The sequence below is a fragment of the Prunus dulcis genome, chromosome 1 (assembly GCF_902201215.1).
Source record: "Prunus dulcis chromosome 1, ALMONDv2, whole genome shotgun sequence".
Taxonomy (NCBI): Eukaryota; Viridiplantae; Streptophyta; class Magnoliopsida; order Rosales; family Rosaceae; genus Prunus; species Prunus dulcis.
The window spans coordinates 20,266,568-20,289,836 of record NC_047650.1 but is presented as its reverse complement, the minus strand read 5'-3'; positions in this window follow the sequence as shown (position 1 = coordinate 20,289,836).

Here is a 23,269-nt window from a genome sequence, read left to right as displayed (position 1 = left end):
TAGAAAAATGATATTCATAAACTGTAAAATTCCTCTGAAAATAGACATCCGTAGCTTTTCAAGCATATGTGGCTCAGCTTCTGGTTCTTCCTGAGTCAGTATAGTATAATCCGTGAACTTGACTGATCTGCACAGGCCCTTCAAACTCAACATTCTCTTTTTAGCTCATTTTCCACCATTCGCTTGTGATTACCTAAAAAAGTAATAAAAGAATGTAAAACCTATATAAAAGAGCAAAACAAAGGTGTAAACATGGAGAAATATCATAGATAAATGTCGAATATTTGAGCACATTAGTTTTGCATTGCAAAAAGGCAATATAATATTTAATCAACAAAATATTAATTTGAAAATTGCTACAAATATATGACACTTCTTGCAATATATTATTTTAATTCTAATTCATTGAAGGTAACTAGTTGGCTAAGAATCCATCAGCATTGGTTCGATTTGAATAAGCTTACTAAGGTTGGTTTAGTGCGGGAAAATGAAAAAGTATTTTATGAGACCTTTTATCACTAATCAATAATCCATCAGTTTATCCTTTAAAGGGTGCCAGTAAAGTGGTTGCTTAAGCAAGCACCCGTAGGCAGCCAGTTGATAGCAACCCACTTTGGCTTTTTCCCAATTCTCAATGGGATGTTGTTTAAATAATGATTTAAAAAGTAAAACCCCGGTTCGAAACACCAACTCATAAGACCAACTCCAGCGGCACAGCCCAGCCCGAGGCTAGGGGAGAAAAAAAAAAAAAAAGGTGTTCCAGCGCGCAGCCCAGGCCCGAGCGCAAGGTGGGACCCAGCAACCTGGGCTGGCCCGAGGGCAAGGTTGGCCCGAGCTCCAGCCCTCGTTTTGGTGCTGACGTCATCGCTACAGTGCCGCAGTGCTACAGTGTCTGGCGCTACAGTACCACTAAAAGTCCACGTGTCGCACTCTGGGCTCTCCGATCAGATTTTTTTCTCCAATCCAACGGCAGCCAATTTTTGTGCAATAAAAAATTGAATTTTTTTTAAAAAAAATACTCTTTTTTTTTTCTTCTATAAATACCAAAATTTTATCCAATTGAGATATGAATTTTATAATAAATATTGATATGTACGAACCCAAAAATATTATCCGAAAATATTATCTAAATTAATTATTTTTATTAAAAAATTTGTGAAAAAAACAAAAAAAATGAATAGTAATTGCCCTTAGCCATGGCAATGGGTGAAAACACAAAATACTATTTGGAAGGGCAGCCACTATTCACGTGAATAGTGGCTGCCCTAGCTCCACCCTTGCCATGGCTAAGGGCAAATGGGTGGAGTTGCTCTAACACTAAAAACAGAAGCTAAAACAAAAGCAAAACCCCATATATTTTCATTTCTCCCCTTTTAAACTCCCCATATCGCTCCATTCCAAAACACTTTCAATGAATTGGAAACATTTCACTACAATCAGAGGAAAAAGAAGGAAGCATCTCCATTTGAATATGTCCTAAGCCTTCATCCTGGAGTTAGCTTAGTTTAAAGTGATGTTATATGTGGTGACTCCATTATCGGAAGATCTCTTTCGTCTGGCTTCTATGTGCCTACTATTTCATACTTTGTCAAATACTCCACAAGTGTCGAACATCATTTCAATGGCAAAGTACCTAGACCATCCTAGCTGATATCATGCCAATTCTACAGTCCAATTTTTCTTGCACTAATGCAGGGCATGTGCAAACCCTAAGTCGATATTTAGAGAAGCCTTTGAAGTTTTTTTTTCATGCAAGGTAATGTGGAAGCGTTACATAGGATGTGTATTGTGTCCACGGCAGACTATCTGGAAGTGGCATATCTACTTGGACAACTTGGCATGTACGTACGAAATTAGTTAGTTAAAAGAAGATGCACTAGAATTTTCGTGTTCTTTGAATCAACATATCAACATTGATAACAAAGGAACCAAGGATGCTTTGAGACAAGAATTAAGCCGAGTTTTCTCTGTTTCAAGACATAAAGTAGATATGTTAAACTATGGGAAGATTCGAACACTGCAACACTTATAACAACAAGGACTGGTGTAAATTACTCAAATGGTAGAATTTGCCCTCATACAAGTTTGAGGACTATTTGAGTAATTTACCAAAGAAAATATAAATCATGCCTTCAGGATTTGTTGCAATCGATGGAAATGGCATCATGTGATAGTATATTTTGGTTCAAGGTGATGCACGTATATGTTGCCCTACTGAACAAATATCTCCCGTGTGAGTGTTTTTTGGTTTAAGGTGATGCACGTGTATGTTGGCCATGTTGACTGACGTACATGTGTGCACCTGCTGAAAGACTATCGGCTCAGGTTGCACCATGTGTATTATTGCGTTAATTTTGAATTTTTTAGTGCAAAATTCTTTTAATAAATGGTAATAAATAGTAGGAAAATCGGAAAAATGCCCCAAAAATTGCTTCGAGCTCCTTGTGATGTTATAAAACTTAGGGAAGCTGTAAATCATCCATTTCATACTGAAAAACTCCAAAGTGCTTTTAATAACTCACTTTCCTCTCAACCCTAACTATATATCCTTGTTAACTTCAACTTCAATAACCTCCATCAACAAGTATCTCCCGTGAATGTTCGGAATATTTTGATAACTCACTTTCATTTTAAATGTAACAATATATTTTGCAATAACCAACATTAGAAGTATATTTCCTTAATGTTCTTCATCTAATTTATAATAATACAAGTATTAGTTTCCTTTCATATATATCCTTGAAAGTATCGGTTTTGTTATAATAATCTACATATATAATAATTGGGCAATGGTTTCAAGTCATCATGGGTGTGTGCGTCTAGATCTTTGAACTGAAATTTTGTTCAATAAGGTATCAATATGACGCCATATATGGAATTAGTAAAGTGACTCTATCACGTCCGTTCACATAAACCTGATGGCGTACTTTTTTTGAAAAACCTCACACATCACTCAGAAGTACTCTCCTTAAAAAGTTATATCTCGCCAGTGCACGAATCAATATGATATTATAGCAAGCAAATACAAGATTCGTTCCCACAGAGATTGGTAAAGTTTATCAATTAATTCCAAATATGAATACCTTAAGAAAACTAGAAAATAAAAACGAAATATTAAAAGTACTAAAGTAGCCAAAAATAAGATTACTCAATTTTAATCCAAGTGTTGAAAATCAAGAAAATAAAATTAACAAAGGTTGGAAACTGGTTTTGAAAATAATGGATGAAAATTAGGATTCCGACTTCGCCATAATAATCCTTTTCTATGTATTGAGTTGATTTTGATAATAAAATTCCAATTCAATTCTAAGGGTTCGTTCTTTCTATAATATGATGATTCATTTGGCCACGGTATTATCAAGTATGTTTACACCGTTATCAACCGAGCATATCCAGCTTCAAAGCGACTAGCACCAAGGCAGACACGCCTTCTCCTCTGCCGAAGGAAGACATTCTTCTGAGGTGCCAGAAACCTGCTGAAGCTCTCGACTGCCAAACTCTCAACTGCCGAACTTAATCTCCAAGACACGTGTCACCACCACACGACTTGGACAAAGTCTTACATCGAAACTTTGTGCAAACCTCCTACTTTCACGTCCCTATAAATAGGGAACAGTACCCAAGTAAAAAAGATAACTACTCTCTCACTTTTACTATTACTCTGCCAAATTTACCACTCTTAACTGACTTAGACATCGGAGAGCCTTCGGTCGGCACCACACCGGCTTATGAAGCTTAACGACTGTTTCTCCTATTTTGTCTTCTGCAGGCTCTTCCCTTACCGAAGGTCCTTACCTTCTCCTCTATTGAAGACTACCCACTTCTCTCTAAATTGACCCTCTCAAAAATAGCATCAATAGTTTGGCGTCGTCTGTAACACCCCAACTCCAAATTTAATCACTTATTTAAATTATTTAAGTGAAATTACGAATTTACCCTTGGGGTAGGGGTATTTTAGTCATTTTCTTATCCAAAAAGAGTTTGGAGCAGTGTTAGATCATACTGAGATGCGTCCGTAGACACGTAGTGGGCTCGATTCGGAGTTGTAACGAAAAAGTTACGAGCAAAACAAGTTCAGTGGCATGACCGTAATTTCTTTAAAGTTTTGTTAAAAAATCTGACTTCTCTCTCTCTCTCTCTCTCCCCTTCGTTTTTTTTTCTCTCGCAGCTGCCACCCTTCAAGACCACCGTTGCCGCCACTGTCAACGACCGGCCTCAAGACCTGCCTTGTTCGAACCGCCACCTCCTCCTCTTCTCATCCTACCCGGTCTTCTCCGCCGTCAGGCACTCCTGCCGCCGGAATCTGCAGAAAACGAGCCGGTTTTCACAGATTTTCAAACCGCTCGTTCTCTATCATTTTTTCACCGATTCAATCGAGTAAGGTATGGATTTCTACCTATTTTCCATGCTCTAGCTGATGGTTGGGTAGGATTTGATAAATTTCTAGCGTAATTGGGTCAATTTTGGAATTAGGTTTCGGCCGATTTTGGATTTCTGATTCCGACCATTTCTGGTCACTTTTTGGGGTAGGCCCAAGAACAAAAGTGACTCCAAATAGGGTGTTATACCTAGGATAGGAGTCTTGAGTCGAGAGTTTGAGATTTTCTGGTGAAGCTTTACCGCTTTCGACACCCACATGCTGGCGAGGCGTGTGGCAGCGCATGGGGAGTGTAGCAAATATGCATTTTTATCCCAGTGTGTTATCCGGGTTTGATATGTTCGGACCGTTGGATCGACATCATTCCAATATATGTTACTCTAGATCTTCCTAGGATCGTGTAGGAATTCACGGATCGTGAATCGGAGCCCCGGATGTTCCAATTCAATAACTTAAAGTTTACGTTTTACGATAATTATCCGATTGTGCCATCGTAAGTGATCTAACCGTCTGTTTCAGACCAAACTTGCGAGACGGGTATCTTAGACCCTGTGAAACCTTTAGGAACTTTCGGATTTTAAAACGGAGGTCGTGGGTCCCGTGGGCCCAGTTGACCCGAATTGGGAAGTTTGACCGTCGGTTGACCGAGTGTCTCCCGAAGCAGTTCCGTCGTCCGAATTGGGTAGTTGGACCTTAAAACATTTCATTCCTAGTACACGTACTAGAAACCTTGGAAATTAGGATATTTAATTCAAAGTATTCGTTCGAAACACGCATACGCAGTAGGCAGGACCCTCTCAGGGTCAAGCAGGATGGGACTACTTGTGGGCGGACTTTGTTTTCAAATCTTATGTATGGTTTTATGATGGGAAATATTATGCATGATGTTTTAAATGGTATATTGGACATATTATTTATTCAATTGTTGAAAGTGATATTTTTATGATGCATTGGAAATATGTTTTGGGTTTTGACATATGTAAGTATCTTGAATATGTCTATATGGATTTTGAGAATTTCCATATATGTTTGGCTATTTGTGGGGTACTTGGGTTGTTGAGATGAGATTGTGGAATGTGACGAGTATAGAATGTCAGTTTGGAGTGCTATAAGCACTACCCTATGTACCTCCCCGAATTTGGAACTTGGATACGAAAACTTGAGATACTTGGAATTGTCGGAACCCGCTTGACGGGATGTTGCTATAAACCCTTGATTAGGTAGTCTGCGCGCGTAGGACTGGTCACAGATGTACGAGCTTTGAGGGTCTCAGCTATACGTGCTGGCTGAGAGTTGGTCCCCCAGTTGGATGGTTCGTTCCCTAGCCACATGGTGAATTGAGGAATTTGTTTACTGGGACTCTGCCATGTGGACTAGTCAAACAATCCCCCGGTTGGATTGTTTCCCCGGTACAACTAGGCGTGGTTATATTATATTATATATATCTTATATTATATAACTATACATATATATATATATATATAGCTATTCATTCGTTCTTGTTTCTCGGTGAGGATACTTCCTCGCCGGTCGTGCCAATGGATACGCTTTTGAGAGTTTAGTTTTTGGGACTTATAAGTTTTGGATGTGAGTTTGTAAAGTGTTCTTTATGGATTTCGGACTCTTCATCTAGTATTGATTTGTTTTGATATATATACTTGATTATGATGGTTTTGGGATGTATGGGATTTCTTGCATGGTTTTCTAAATGGTGTGGTTATATTACGTTGGTTTACACTGAACCGAATTTTATTTTGTCCACTCACGCTTTTCTGTTTTACTCCCCCAGCCAGTAGTTGACCGAGTTCCGTAGCAGAGCCGGATCGTGTGCTTCCGAGCCTTGAGCCTTCGTAGGACTCTTTCTTCATGCTGTTCCCTTTGAACTCCGTTTTGTTGAAATTGAAATTCTTAGGCATGCTCTGTTATTACCCCTGTTAAGGTTTGATTTGTGAGGCTGGAGGCCTTTGTTGTAAACTGTTTATTTGCTTTAAAGCATGTTGTTGGTTGGGATGTTAAACTGTGAATTTTGAGTAGGTTGAAAATTTGGGAATTGTTCAATTTACAGGGGAGATTGCCAAATTTTTTTGGTAGAAAGTCTCGAGTATGTGGGCCCAGCATCGGGGTGATGTCAGATTTAAGATGGGATTCATCCCGTTTTCGAGGAAATCCAGGCGGGTCCTGTCACCGTCTGTGGGAAACGACACTTGAATCCCATTTTTCTCTACTAGCCCAGCTAGCTCCTTCTCCTATCAGACCCTGTCGCCTCTTCTTCACACCATACTCTGCTATGCTGACTGAGGATAGCCACGACACTCAGCACTATACCCCACGAGAGGGTACCTCCTAAAGGAAACATTCGGTAGATGTCAATCTCCAGGTAGAGGTAGAGCTCCTACGAGCCAACGTCGCTAAGATGTCCGAGAAATACGAACATCTTCATACCAAGAACGTCGAGCTGGAACATGACTACCCCATCCTGAAGCGTAATTGGGAGAGGACTCAAGGACAAGGCTCCCAACATGAGTTTACCCAGTATGTTGAGTATACCTAGCCGAACCAGCCAGTGTACTCCCACCACAGCGCCCCGGTCCAATCTAGGCTCGGTAAGGGTAAAGGCCCTCTTTACCTGGAGCCAACTAAGTCGTGGCTCCTTCACATCTCCCCACTGAAGGATCGGCCCCATAAACCGACGAAGGTCTACAGGGATTGCAGGGAATGTCTCTGGGACCGTCAGATTGGGTGTAAAGGCCTCACTGACGAAGGTATGTGCCTCCTCTTCCCTTCCACCCTCAGTGGCGCGGCCCTGAATTGGTTCTACAGGTTGAACCCCGCACCATCAACTCATTTGACAGTCTGAAGCAGACCTCAATTAAACCTAACTAATGAACCTCACAGTTAAATTCATTCGAGAACCCATTAAGTTTAAGAACAATCAAGAACTAAGAAGTGTCTTAGCTTGAACCCCCGTTTTAACAACAACTCATTCATTCATAGTGCATATAAGATTAGGGATGAACCCCCCACCCAATCTTATCTTAGACAATCCAAAATACCTAATACGGCCAATTACAAGTATCAATATCACAATTATAATAATGAATGAAACAAAAGAATATAAATTGATTAAAAATAAAGTATTAACTCAATAACATAGAATCATAATGTTAAGTTACACCGGATCCTAAAAAGAATTTAGGTACCCATAGCCATCTTGAAAACAAATAATATACTTATGAACATAGAATATAAAGTTTGAATTAAGATAGAAAAACCCTTAGATGAATCCACCGTAGTTGAACTCCTCCCCCAGCAAATCTTGAAGGCAACGGCTAAGAAAGTGAGTATGTGAATTGGATGATTTGAGGTATTGAATAATACACTAGAATTTTTTCAAAAGCCTTGGAAAAGATATATTTATAGGCTAACCAAAAAGGAGAAATAGGTTAGCCTAAGATAGGTCAGAAAAATAATAATAAAATCCAATTAGAATAGGGAGTTTGTTTTCCTAGTTGAGTTAGGCTTTGACTTTTGATGCACTTCTTTGACAAGACCAAACACCAACTGATCTACGCAATTATAACTAATTTATAATTGACTTAACACAAGATTAGGTGCCTCCTGACTGCCAAAGGACGTCCAAAAGCTTGTTTTCCAAGAATGGTAACTTGTGATGCTAAGTTGTCAAAACTCGCGCATAATTCCAGCACTAACCCATTGGTACTAAAACTAATATAACTTATTCTACAAAACTCGAAATCACAAACCGTAAAATTCTTCAGAAACAAGACTTCTAGAAATTTCTAAGCATATAAAGCATATTATCTGGTTCTTCTTGAGCACGTAAAGTTAAATCTATAAAGTTGACCCATTTGCAAAGGCAGTTTCTTAAGTTCCAAGTTGCTAAATCCAAATTTCGGCCTTCTTTGTTCTCTTTCACCATATCTTCACTAAACCATAGTCTGAAATATCGATAATATCGAGGAAATATCGAGGATATTTCAGTTTTTTCGAATCACGGATATTTTGGAACATATCCATGTACATATCGTATAAATATCGACAATATCGACGATAATATCGAAAAATATCGATGTCGATAATTTCGCTCACATTTCAGCAATATTTTGTCAAAATATCGGTGTAATATCGCTAAAATATCGAAAATATCGAAAATATCGATGTGAAGGAAAAAAAAAAGTTTTTAAAAAAAAAAGGGGAAAAGGGGAGAAAAAAGCACAAAGGGGATATGAACCCCTCCCATTTTACTCCTCCAACACCTTAAACACCATATCACTTATGTTTTTGTGATAATATGCTAAAATATTTATATTATATGGGTGGTATGTTAACAATTACATGCAAAACTATTTTGGGGATTTATCATTTGATGACTACTCTTCACAATACACTTATTCTACACATAGAGATGATGAAGAAAGTGAAAAATTTGAACCTCGTAGGAACTCTATGCGGTACTAAGTCACTCATGTATCTTACCATGCAATGTATAAAGTGTAAAATATTATAGTAAATCATTATATATAAATGATTACGGTGTATTTAATCTTTTTCATTAATTATTACATATTTTTTACACTCATAGTGTTTGCCCGCTTGCTGTATAATCAACTTAAAATTAGTTAAATCCATCATGCAATGCATTTCCTTCTAATTTTTTGTGATAAACTCATAGATAATTGACTAAATAAACATTCTCCAAAGTTTCAATGAAAATTTCCAAGTTTTTCTTACAATTTCCGTGGTTTTTATTCAATTTTTATCGATATCGATAATATCCCGATATTTCCATCGAAATTTCCATATTTTTGGACTACCGATATTTCCGATATCATCGATATTTTAGACCTTGCACTAAACACATCAAAACAACCAATTTCACAGAAGAAACTAATGCAAATCATAGGAATAGGGTATAGAAAATCAACACAAATATGGAGTTATCCCATACCATGTGCTATTTATTGTTTAGTAAATGGTTTATGGTTTATTTGTATAAAAAAAAGAATTTTAAAATATTGCTGAATATTTATTTCGTCTATATGAGTGTTTATATCTTCACTCTAAATTATTATTATTTTCTCAGTGTATGTTTACTTTGAGGGATTTCACAAACATATAATATAAAGAAATATAGCAAAAGTAGCAGATGAACAAATGCAAACAACAACATATAACTAGTAAAAAATAATTCCATAACCTTGTCACAAACACACCCACAAATGCCTTTCCATAAACCTTGCCCTAACATATAATAAATAAAGACAACATTGCATATGATGCAACCATGTCCAAATCTGATATGTAATCACAAAAAAATGGACCTGGCAGCAACATATGGCCGAAATGTTCTGTACTTTGCATCTTGTGTTTTCCTAATTAAAGACATCAAAATATAAAGGCTGAAACCTTCCATAGAAGTAATCATCAAAATAGGTTTGAAGCAGAGTTTAACGAAAAATCTAATTCCCCTTATTTGCCTCTGCTCAAACATTAGAACCAAAATGGTTACTTCCCTTACTCAGTATATTTGTTAACGTTGGAAACTATAATAGCTTACCAGTCAAACCCGGGTACTAGAAGTTTTGCATAGGACCGGAAGTAGTTGAATCCAGCTTGCATCATACGCTTCTTTGACACCACTGCATTGGATGAGTTCTTGAACTTTTAAACAACTACACTCCGAAGTCGTTTGTGTCTGCGCTTCATGCACTGCAACTTCGCCCTATCCACATTGGCCTGCCTTTTGTCATCTTTGATTTGGCCTTCAACAAATTCCAATTGTGCTCTTGTAGTTTCGATTTCATCTCCAAGTTCAAGATGCCTATTCTTCCAGAATTCAATAACTCTTGCAGACTCAAAACTTGTCACACCCTGGACCGGCTCCGCCGTAGCGCGATATTGTCCGCTTTGGGCCTGGCTACATTCTCACCAGCCCGCACGGTTTTGTTCTTGGGAGCTCACTGGCTTCGGGTTCGTAGGAACTCCGAAGTTAAGCGAGTTGGAGGCTGGAGCAATCCCAGGATGGGTGACCCCCTGGGAAGTTACTCCGTGAGCTCCCAGAAACAAATCCTTGCGGGCTGGTGAGAATGTAGCCAGGCCCAAAGAGGACAATATCATGCTTGGTAGAGTTTGGGTAGTCCGCTGCGCCACTCTGACCTTGGGGAGGCCTTGTGGGAGCTCACTGGCTTCGGGTTCGTAGGAACTCCGAAGTTAAGCGAGTTGGAGGCTGGAGCAATCTCAAGATGGGTGACCACCCTGGGAAGTTGCTTCGTGAGCTCCCAGAAACAAAACCGTGCGGGCTGGTGAGAATGTAGCCAGGCCCAAAGCGGACAATATCGCGCTACGGCGGAGCCGGTCCGGGGTGTGACAGGTTTTGAGTCTGCAAGAGTTATTGAATTGACCACCCTGGGAAGTTGCTTCGTGAGCTCCCAGAAACAAAACCGTGCGGGCTGGTGAGAATGTAGCCAGGCCCAAAGCGGACAATATCCTGCTACGGCGGAGCCGGTCCGGGGTGTGACAAAACTACCGACAAAATGGCAATTTTGTCTAGGAATGTGACAATGCTTCTATGGTGACTCACTTAAGTTTCGAAGTTGGTCTTTGGTAGGAGGGGTGTTTATTAAGGTGACATCAAATTTGGTTAGTAAATCCATTCTGTGGAGGGAGAGAGTTTCTATGGAGGCGAGAGTTTCAGTAGGGGAAGAGAGATTATGTGGAGGAAAGAGTTTCTATGGAAAGGAGAAAAGGGAAGGGGGGGGGGGGTGTAGTCATATTAATGAAAGGGTTCCCGCCAAAAAACCTTTGCTTGACAATGAATAAATTTATTTATTTTTTTGGTCTAATACAATCCAAATTTAATCCTAACTAGTTTGGTTTGTTTGGTTGGGTTCACTAAGTAGATGTCACTTCCATTGAGTTTCTTTCAACCATTGACAATAGTGAAAGGACCGTATGAGGTTGACATGCTTCAAAAACAAAAACTAGCATTAAAAAAAAAAATATTTTGAAATAGAGTACAGCAGAGGACAACACGCAAGCTTTGGTATGTTGGTCTATAAAGCTATGCCCCTTTTCTCAAACCAAATTGGATATGCAATCCTCATCCTCTAAAAACAAATAGGATTATTCAAGCACACCAACCTCTTCAGGCACCAACAACACAATCGAAGATGAAAAATTGAAGTGGCAAGTTCCATTTCCGCGTCCATTTCACCGACCCCTTCCATTTTCAACATCATCTGGGAGTTAGGGGGACTTCGATGATCCATTATAGGCAATACATGCCGTCAGTAGCGAGTTGGATTACAATTCCAGACTGATCAATTCATGGCAACAGAAATGTGTTGAAGACGAGGCAACTTTGGCTGATCTTAACATTAGAGTTAACAGAGCATTCTCCCAAAAAAACTAGTACATGAAGCTAAGTCATAAAAGGAAGCTAAAAGCTAAGTAGTTGGATACAATAACGAATGATAAAATAAAAGATGTTTTGATTAACCATATGCAATGCAAAGAGTACCATAATGAAATGGAGTTGGCATTTAATGAAGGATTTGACAAATTCCAAGCATTTGTGGCAACTACTTATACAAGTTATAATTGGGACTATGTATCCCCTGATGTTGTGAGAGAGATATTAGATGATGGTGTGGACATTAGTGAGCTTAAGCACATCAAAGCTACGACTGAGTGATTGTGGCTACTGATGTTCGGTTGGGGTGATCGTGGTATTGCTAAGAGAGAGCAAATAATATGCTTTGCAATGTAATTTTCTTGTGTGTGCAGAATTATGATTAGTTGAAATGTTAGTATAGACTTTAATATGCTCTAAGCGTTCGTATTGTGATTAGATATAGTGTACTTTCCATGCATAGTGTTTGGTAGTGAAGATATCGTAATGGAGTTCGTTTTTTAATTTCAAACGCTACTTTCTAGTCATTTTGTTCCAACATAGTGCACATTTCATGTGTCCTTCAGTTACCAATGTTTACAAAATCGTGCACCAATATTTGTTGTTAATCAAGCTCATAATCAATAACCAGCCAATATATATCTCATATTACCATTTGGTATAAAAGAACAAAGTAGTTGCCCATTACAACCTTAGAAGCATAAAAAAACATATGTCTAGCTCTACCACTTTGCAACTAAGAAAAGCTAATGTCAATTGTTGGATCAAATGTACACTTAATGCAATAATGTCCTAACAACAAAATATATAATAGATTGGCAATATGGTTATACGGCAAATCGCTTTTCACTCCAAAATGACCATTGAAATAAACAAATTAGTTGTTGTCCATTACAACCCTACCACTGAATCATAATTATAAAAAATAAAAAAACATATCATTAGCGATGTTTGGTTGTAGTCACTACTTTAGGTTGACAACCGTAGCCCAAATGTCGCGTCAAATTCTTGCATGAAAAAATCTTCTTAAGAACTCTACGTAGAGGGTGTGTTTCGATTTGTATCTTCTTTGTTGCAGGGGGGGGGACCTAAATGACACATAAAACATGCACATAAAACAAATACGTTTTTGCTGCAAATAGTGTTAAATATAAATTAAGGATGTCATCTTTAATCATATAATAGCTTACGGGTTAACAATACGGGGATGATTCTATTTATCGTGATGGGTCTTCCTACAGTCAGTGCAGCGTCGTCTCAATCGATCTACAATATTTTTCTTCCCTCCTTTTACTCTGCCTTTGGATCTCACCTGTTGTGGATCCTTCAGTTTAACTTGATTTGAACTATTTCTCACATCTTCTACAGTAGATGGGATGCAATTACTTGCCTTCCCCAAAAACTTCTGTGTTGCCTTTACACCTTCAAAAGTTTGTTGTAGTAATTTGGAACCTTCCTCTAACGGTAATGCATCATCAATCAATTGACCTAAAAGCATGGACAACATCGATCGCTTTAATACACGACCATTATCAATACAATTTTTGATTACATTGCCCTCCATATAAAAAACAACACTTGACTTCGCACTTATCATTCACCTTTTTAATATGCACTTTTATGATAAATGCTCTTCCAGCTTCTTCCATAATAAGGCGAGTAAGTGTCGGCATGGAATTCCAGAATATTCAAATAATTTGCAACTGCATGACGCTACATCATCGGATTTGTCATAAACTACCTCTCTGACCTTCGAAACTCCTGGTGTTACCCTCTTTGTTACGTTGTACACCCAAATAGTATTATCTAAATTTGTATGTTCTAAAAAACATGAAACACTTCTATCTTGCTCTCGTTGAAATTTCTATAACATTTCTCTCATGTAGATTTCCCTAACTTGCCTTTCCATTGGAGTAGACAATTGCGTTCCAAGTACTTCATTGTGATCAATATGGTCAGCTGTCAAATCCTTATGATGCTGATGAGCAAGAGCTCTCTCAAATCTTACAATGAATTCCATCAAAGAATTTTTCCTACCAATATATTGCTTAAAAAATGCATGAGAACTTTTAACTCTTTGACTACTCGACATTCCAGCGGAAAAAATATGTTTATAATAGGCTGGAAACCAATTATCACTACTACAAAAAGTAAACCGAAAGTGAATGAAAGCGAAAAATTTATAGAATAAATTTTTAAAACCAACGGCGGTCCTTACAAAAAAACCGCCGTTTAAATTGTAAAATCAACGTCGGTATGACCGACGTATATTACATAAATCCACGTCGGTAAATTAATAAAAACGACGTGTTAAATAATCTACCATGACGCGAGTTATTACTTATGTACTTTAATTTTTGAGTTTACTACGACGGTACCTACAACACTACTGTCGTATTTATTTACCACGTCCGAAGTTAAATGTACCGTCATATTTTGTAATTTATACGTCGTAGTTATATGTAACCGCCGTATTATTTTTTTGAAATGGTTTTATATGTAAGCAACTTTTCGTCTACCTGACTTACACATGCACTGTTTCCAAACCCGATTAAAAATTTCAATCTCCCAGAGAAAACTTTTTGTCTTTTTTCCTTGTCAGAGCACTGTCAGAGTATCTCATCGTCTTCCTCTCGTCTTCTTCGTCGTCTCTGAACTTAAACATCGATCGTCTTCCTCTTGCTTTCATTGCACGCAAAAGGTAAGCTTTCATTTTCACTATTTTGGTTACTGTTTTGCATGCTCATACGTTTTTGTTTGAAAAATCTTTTTACCTTTTTTCTGGCCAAAATCATTTTACTTCTTTCCAAGTTTGATAAAATATACAGACAAAGAGGGAAAGTTTCCAACTTTGAAGACAACTACCTCAACTAAATAAGACGACGGTAGCTTCTTATTTACGTGGTTAAATATGTAGACCACGACGGTTCGTCAGTCGTTCTAGCGTCGTCTGAAAATTGACAAAGTTGTTTTTAAAATTATAGTCTTTTTTTTATTTGCTTGTTTAATTGCAGGTTTGATTTCTCTGAACAATGGTTTTTGTTTTTCCCTAATTTGATAAAATATAAAGAAAAAGAAAGTAGGGTTGGTATCTAATATAGACGACAGTATCTTATTGTTTTACGTCGTGTGAATGTTAATACCACGACGTCATATTAAAATACCGTCGTCTATATAAGATTCCAAAACTTTCTTTCTTGGCCTTGTATTTTATCAAATTAGAAAACAAAAACCATGGTTCAGAAAAATCAAATCTGCAATCAAACATTCACAGAGAAAGAAAGAAGGGTTTTGGATCCTTATATAGACGACGGTATATTACTATTGACGTCGTGTGAACATCAATACCACGACGTTATATAAATATTTCGTCGTTTATAGTTAATTATCACGTCGTCCGGTAAATATCGACGTAATAAGTTATTATTACGTCTTATTTTATATTATTTCGTCGTTGTTTAATTACCTTGGTTTTAAACATTTATTACGTCTGAGATTATTTCATTGCGTCGTTTAAAATCATATCATACGTCGTATTTTATTAATAACCGTCGTTTGTGTTCTTAATCTTTTCCTGAAATATTTTCACTTGCAGTTTTGTCTGTAAAAATGGTTTCTCAACACCAAAGTAAGGACTCTGGCTCCAAGAAAAATGGAGGTAAGGAGCTTGGAATGGTAACTCCTCAAGATGAAGTCTTCGAAGAAGATGAAGTTTGCTTCATCATCTGCTGAGACAGAACCAACCAGCACGACAACAATCTCTGATGATTCAAAGTCTGGTCGAGGTATGAGCACAATGCCTCGTGTTGTGAAGAGAAAACTTCAGAAACTCAGGCCAATTGTTGAGTACAATAAAAGGGGGAAAGGAATTGGCCAAGCACATAGTGAGATGCAGTCCTACATTGGTGTGTTGGCACGCTCCAGAGTTCCACTTGTGGACATGAAATGGGCTCAAATCCCCAAGGATATAAAGGAGCAGATTTGGGAAGCAGTTGACATTGCTTTTGTGGTAGGTCAAGGGGGCAAGAACTCTGTGTTAGCTTCTGCTGCCAAGAAATGGAAGGATTTCAAGTCTACACTAACGAGGCATTATATCCTTCCATACACCAATGACAGGGAGAGATTAAGCCAACCCCCTGAAACATATAAATTCATAGAGAAAGCACAATGGGATGCCTTTGTAGCTTCAAGGTTATCCAAAGATTTTGAGTCTGTGCATTCTCAACATGCACAGATTAGGGAGAAACTTGAGTACAATCATCGATTGTCTCGAAAAGGATATGCTGGTTTGGAGGATCAATTGGAGGAAACCATGCCTGGGGTAGAAATTGATCGATCTACCTTATGGAAGAGAGCTAGACAGGACAAACATGGTAACATCCCGATCCAAAGGTGGCAGAGAAAGCAAAATTAATTGTAAGCCTACTCACTCTGTTTTAAATTTTTATTAAACTGTGAATAATTCTTATTACGTCTTATGTTATATTTTGCGTCGTGTGAATGATATTACCACGTCGAAACTTTTTAAAAAACGTCGTTAAAGGTCTAAATCAGGAATCACTACTCTGTTTTCTGTAATTATAGCATAAGATGTCGGTGGTTCATTTTCGCGTCGTTTGTATTAAATTACTACGTCGAAATGTTTTAAACAAGGTCGTTAAAGGTGTGAATATTGAATCATCCCTCTGTTATCTGTAAATAAAGCATAAGACGTCGGTGGTTTATTCATTTCGTCGTTTTAAAAAACTAACCACGTCGGTATAACTACCGTCGTGATAAATTATAATAACGTCGATTTATATGTTATTGCGTCGTGTGAAATTATATAATACGTCGTTTGTATATAAATAACCGTCGTGTTTTTTTTGTTCTTACTTTTTTATATATCTTTGTTTTAGGATGAATTGCAAAAACAAGTCTCGGAAGGCAAAGTCAGTGTATATGGCAGCAATGATGTGCTGACCATGGCTTTGGGCCCCGAGCATCCAGGCAGAGTGAGAGGTGTAGGTGCTGGGATTTCCCCAAGGCAATATTTCAATTTACCCAAACCACAGAGGATGAGCTTTGACGACCGTTTAAAGGACAGTTTAAGAGTTCTCCTTCAAGAAGAGAATAAAAAGATGGAAGCTAAGGCAAGGGAAGAGGCTTTAAGGATGGAGGCTAGAACCAAACAATTGGTAGAGGCTGAGAGGGAGCATTTCCTGAGTCAGCTTTCCCAATTAATTCCCAATTTTGATCCAAGCATGCTTAAACCAAGAATTAGCCAAAGTCCCAAAAATCCAATGTCCGACAAAGCAAGCTGCTCTGGAGGTGATGTGAGATCCCTACATTTTGAGGATGATACTGCCAAAAATGGGAAACATCAGGAAGAAAAGGTAACATATCTGAACTTTGAATTCTCTGTTTTTTTAAAAACTATTAGACGTCGTTATTATTAATAAAACCGTCGTTTGAAATACATACCACGACGATTTTAAAAATAAACCGTCGTTTGTATTTCAATACCACGTCGTATTTAGTTTACTTGTTTTACACGCCATTAAACGTCGTTATTTTTAAAACTTTGTGGTTTTTAGACGACGGTGTTAGTCATTCCCGACGTAATATATAAATCCCACGACGTTTACTATTTACCATCGTTTAATAATTTAAGACGTCCATAATTCTTACATACTGTCTTGTGTTTTGTCTTACCACGACGTTTGAATTTAATTTTTTTTACTTTCTCTACATTCTTTATTACTTAAAACAGAAAAATGAAGGAAATCAAGATGAAGAGAAGAATGAAGAAAAAAAAGATGAAGAGAAGGAAGAAGAAAAAAAAGATGAAGAGAAGAAAGAAGAAAAACAAGATGAAAAGGAGAAAGAAGATGAAGAAAAGCATGACGACCAGGTATGTTCACATAACTTTGCCTTTTTTATTTGTTTTTCAAAATTTCAGACGTCGATATTTTTCTTTAAACCGTCGTTTGTTTACAACTTAGACGGCGGAATTTTTTTCTAAGACGTAATAAATTATTCACCACGACGGTTTTTTCACCGTCGTTTAAATTCTTTTCAGACGACGTTTTATTCCTTAAACCGTCGTTTTTATTGAATTACCACGTCATTTTTTTTATTTCTTTAAACAGGTTATTAAAGTTGTTGATTATTCAAATATGGAGGCGCCATCTTCTTTAAAAACCCTTTGTCGTTATGTGGAAACGACACTCGTGCCTCAGGATAAGACCCTGAACTTTACAATTGATAAGGAGGTGTTTGGTCTAGAACGCGATACCTTCGTCCTGCCTGAAGATATTACACAATTTGCAGGCATGGAAGAAATAGGAGCTACTGTGGTTGCTGTATATATGAGGTTTGTCATTCTAAAATAATACGTCGTTGGTTTATTTATTGCGTCGTCTTAACTAACTAACCACGTCGTTAGTATGTACCGTCGTGATAAATATATTATAACGTCCTTGTCTATTTCAGTACGTCGTGTGAAATTTTATAATACGTCGTTTTGTTATACATAACCGTCGTGTGTTTTTTTGTGCTGACTTGTTTATATTATTTTATATATTTAGGTACTTACATGATCTTTTGAAACAAGCAAATATGTGCAGCATGGTTGGCTTTATCGACCCTGCTACAGTTAGTGCCAACTCTGGGACAATAGCTGACAGATCACGATTGGTAGCAGCTCGACTTCAGAAGACTGATGGTGAACAGATTTTCATGATGCCTTACAATCCAGGGTTAGTCTCCTTAACAGGATTTTGTTTTTATGATTTTCAATAAATGACAGCGTATAAACTAACCACGTCGGTGTTTTATTTTATTGAGTCGTTTGAAACTACTAACCACGTCGGTAGTTATTTATCGTCGTGATAAATATATAATGTCGTCGATTGCTACTTTATTTCGTCGTGTGAAATATTATAATACGTCGTTTTTGTAAATAACCGTCGTTTTTATATTAATTTTGTGCAGCCGTCATTGGATCTTGCTGATTGTGAGAGCAAAGAGGGAAACCGTCTATTTTCTGGATCCTCTGCCCGGAAATCGTGTGGTCGATGAAGAGGGCAAAAACATCGTGAACAGTGCTATAAAAATATATAATTCTCACATAGCCAGAGCAGGCCGTAAAGCAGTAATTTGGAAAACTCTGTCAGGCACACCAAAGCAACCCAGCAGTGTCGAATGCGGGTATTATGTGATGCGCTTCATGAGGGACATCATCATGGATCCTTCCTTGGCGTTTGAGAAGAAGGTAAGAAGAAATTACCTTCATACATTTTACGTCGTTTTTTGTATTATCAACGACGGTCATGTAAAATTACCGTCGTTGAATAGATATACTACGTCGGTTATGAAAAATATCGTCGTCTGTGATTGAATTTCTTTTTATTTATAAACCCTAATAGTCATTGTTTATGCAGTATGCCAAGGGAAAACAGGAAGCGCCATACCCCCAAGAAGCAATTGATGAAGTCCGGAATGAATGGGCAGAGTTTGTTTGCCTTCACATGGAATAGGGGAATTATTGAACACTTGATATTTATGTATAATGTACAAATTTTGTCTATAATATATAATGTAAAAATTTGTTGAGGTTTTCTTAAATTTAAAAAAAAAAAAAACAAACATACAAATTGCGTAACCGACGTGTAATACTTTTCCAACGACCTAATAAAGTCAAAAACCGTCGTTTTTTGTTGTTTCGTTTTAAACAAATCCGACGTAAAAGGATATTTAGACGACGTTCTTTGAACAATTGAGTCGTTTATGGTTTACAACGCCTTCAATTTCTTAAGGGTTCAGGGTAGTACTTTGTAACGACAGCGGTTAAGTCGTGGAATATATATTTTACGTCGGATAGTTAAATATCCGCCATGGTTTCTCATTTACAACGTCTACAATTTATTAACACCGACGTGGTTTGTTGTTGGGATAAGAATATTTTATTATTTTTATATCAAAATATTCAAAATAAATTTAAAATAAATCAGAAAAATGAAAAGTCAACTCCCATGAAGTCATTGATATATTTTCTTCCCCCTAAACCTTGAAAAAATTCATTTTGAATAACAAAAATTTAAAATGACCATCCAAAACAAAATTGTTTTGATGAGTCACAAAATCACTTCTAGTTTTATGGTTTAGGGTTTAGAGTCTAGGGTTTAGAGATTAGGGTTGTTATTTATTGGGGTTTATTTTTAAAGTATAATTTTTGGGTAGTCTAGGGTATATATTAGGCTGTAAAACCATAAACCCCTTTATAAACTTAATTTTTTAAATTGTATAATTTAGTTTTAAGGGTTTAGGGTATTAATTTTTAACGACGGTGGTTGAGTCGTGGAATACATATGTTACGTCGTGCAGTAAAATATCCGACATAGTTTCTACTTTAAACGACGTCATTTTAATATGTAAGTCGTCTATAATAATTTACAACGCCTTCAATTTCTTAACCCCGACGTGGTTTGTTATTGTGATAAGAATATTTTATTATTTTTATATCAAAATATTCAAAATAAATTTAAAATAAATCAGAAAAATGCAAAGTCAACTCCTATGAAGTCATTGATATATTTTCTTCCCCCTAAACCTTGAAAAAATTCATTTTGAATAACAAAAATTTAAAATGACCATCCAAAACAAAATTGTTTTGATGAGTCATAAAATCACTTCTAGTTTTATGGTTTAGGGTTTAGAGTCTAGGGTTTAGAGATTAGGGTTGTTATTTATTGGGGTTTATTTTTAAAGTATAATTTTTGGGTAGTCTAGGGTATATATTAGGCTGTAAAACCATAAACCCTTTTATAAACTTAATTTTTTAAATTGTATAATTTAGTTTTAAGGGTTTAGGGTATTAATTTTTAACGACGGTGGTTGAGTCGTGGAATACATATGTTACGTCGTGCAGTAAAATATCCGACATGGTTTCTACTTTAAACGACGTCATTTTAATATGTAAGTCGTCTATTATAATTTACAACGTCTTCAATTTCTTAACCCCGACGTGGTTTTTCAGTCGTCTTTATATCAAAATATTCAAAATAAATTTAAAATTAATCCGAAAAATGAAGCGTCAAAATAAACGGCGTTACGTTCAGTGTTTCCGTCGTGGAATATTACATTTACGTCGGTTCTTGTAGAACTTTCGCCATGGTTTTTCTTTCGACGTTTTAAAGAGCGCGCTCTCTAAAAATTTTCGCGCGACCTAAATTTTTTAGATTTGGCTCTTATTCTTATACTTCTAACCCTGAACCCTAAAATTTTCAGATTTCGCACAACATAACATTTCGCTCTCTCACTTCTGCTCTAATTAAAAGTTGCACTCTCCAGTCTCCGTCGAATCTGTGAGCTCGTCCAACCTGTAAGTACAAACCCTATCTTCCCCTTGTAAATTCATTGAATGATATTAGGTTGTTTTGTTAAAGGGTTTTAGGTATATGCTTTGCGATCCGTTAATAATGTGCTTATAGGTATGGGTTCATGGATTTTCTGTTTAATGGGTTCATGGATTACATTATCTGTTATGTTGAATTGGGAATGGATTTAATTTTGTCGGATCTTTTAATCACCCATGTTATGTTGAATTGGGAATGGATTTATTGTTTTCATGCTTGGTTTCATGTATATGTTGGTTTCTTGCTTGGTTTCATATATATGTTGTGTTCTTAATGGGTTTTGGGTTCTTGAAAATAAACTGAGACACGACGAATTTTTAGGCATACGACGACGATTACACGACGGTTTTTTTAAACTACCGTCGTTGTATTACTTATACACGACGGTTTTTTCATAAACCGTCGTTTGTATTACTTATAATAGACGACGTCTGTTGAAAATCCGTCGTCTATATATGCCAAATACGTCTGTTTTTGTTTAAAACCCGTCGTCTCTGTTGTAGTAGTTACTCTGTGTTTGCTTGAGAAGTACTTTCCCCCTTCATTCTTTGATATCATGGTTCATCTAGTAGTACATCTTGTCAGAGAAGTTCGTCTATGTGGGCCAGTATATTTTAGGTGGATGTATCCGTTTGAAAGATATATGAAAGTGCTGAAGGGGTATGTTCAGAATCGTACTCGTCCCGAAGGTTGCATTGCTGAGCGGTATATAGCTGAAGAAGCGGTAGAGTTTTGTACTCAGCATTTATCTGATGTTAGTACAGTTGGAGTGCCTTCAAGCCAAAAGATGGGAGTTTCAAAGCCATTATCAGGTTGCACAGTGAGCGTAGTTGATCAGGACCTGTTGAATCAAGCACATCTATATGTCTTGGAGAATACGGAGGAAGTCCTACCTTATATCAATACGGAGGAAGTCCTACCTTATATCGAGTACGTATGAGTTTTATTCTTTAAGTTTCCATTTTAAATTATTTCTTATGTTTATCTTATATATTTGGGACCGTAATGCTTGAATTTTTCGTGTCATGTAGGCAACATATGATCCACATCAAGACTGCTTATCCAAAATTTAGAAAGAGAACAAAGTGGCTGCAGGATAAGCACAATAGCACTTTCATTCAATGGCTACGCTTCAAGGTATATGTTGTTGAATAACATATTTCTCTTTTTAATTTTCTTCTTATTTCTATGTTAGATTGAATTAAGATATGATTAATTTGCAGGTTCAAAGTGAACTTGAGGAAGACAATCATGGCGTATCAGAAAATTTAAGGTGGCTAGCAGCTGGTCCAAACATGGCAGTGCCATTATATAGGAGCTATCTTATTAAAGGTATTAAATTCAATATCAAGGCACAAGATGATGTGCGGACAACTCAAAATAGTGGAGTTTATTTACTTGCACATACCATGCAAGTTGCTAGTGCCAAGGATAAAAACCCAATTCTCTCAAATATGGGTTTCTATGGTGTCATTCAAGAAATTTGGGACCTTGACTACCAAAAGTTTACAATCCCAGTCTTTAGGTGTGATTGGATAGATAGTTCTGGTCTTGTAGTCGACGAACTTGGATTTACCCTTATAGATTTGAGTAAAATTGGACATATGAATGACCAATTTGTTTTGGCTTCTCAAGTCAAACAAATATTTTTTGTTGACGACCCGATGCATCGTGGTTGGTCGGTAGTGTTATCAATGCCTAATAGAGAATATAATGATGTTATTGGTGATGAAGTCTTAGGTGATGTGATAATTGAGTGTGAGCCATTTACTAGAGGGATGCCAAATGTTGACACATTTGATGAACTGGTGGGTGAGTTAGGTGGTCAAAATATTCGAGGTGGGTGTGAAGATATATGGATTGAATGATGCTTATGTAATTGGCAGTGTATGACATTAATTTTGTAATATATTGTAATGTGATTTCTTCACTTTCATTATACAGGTTTTGGCCACAAAACAATCAGTGCAAAAAATACTGGTTCCAGATTACATCATTATATTCTGCATAAAAAACGACGTCTGTTCAAATAAAACACGACGTTATGGTGAACCAGTTATT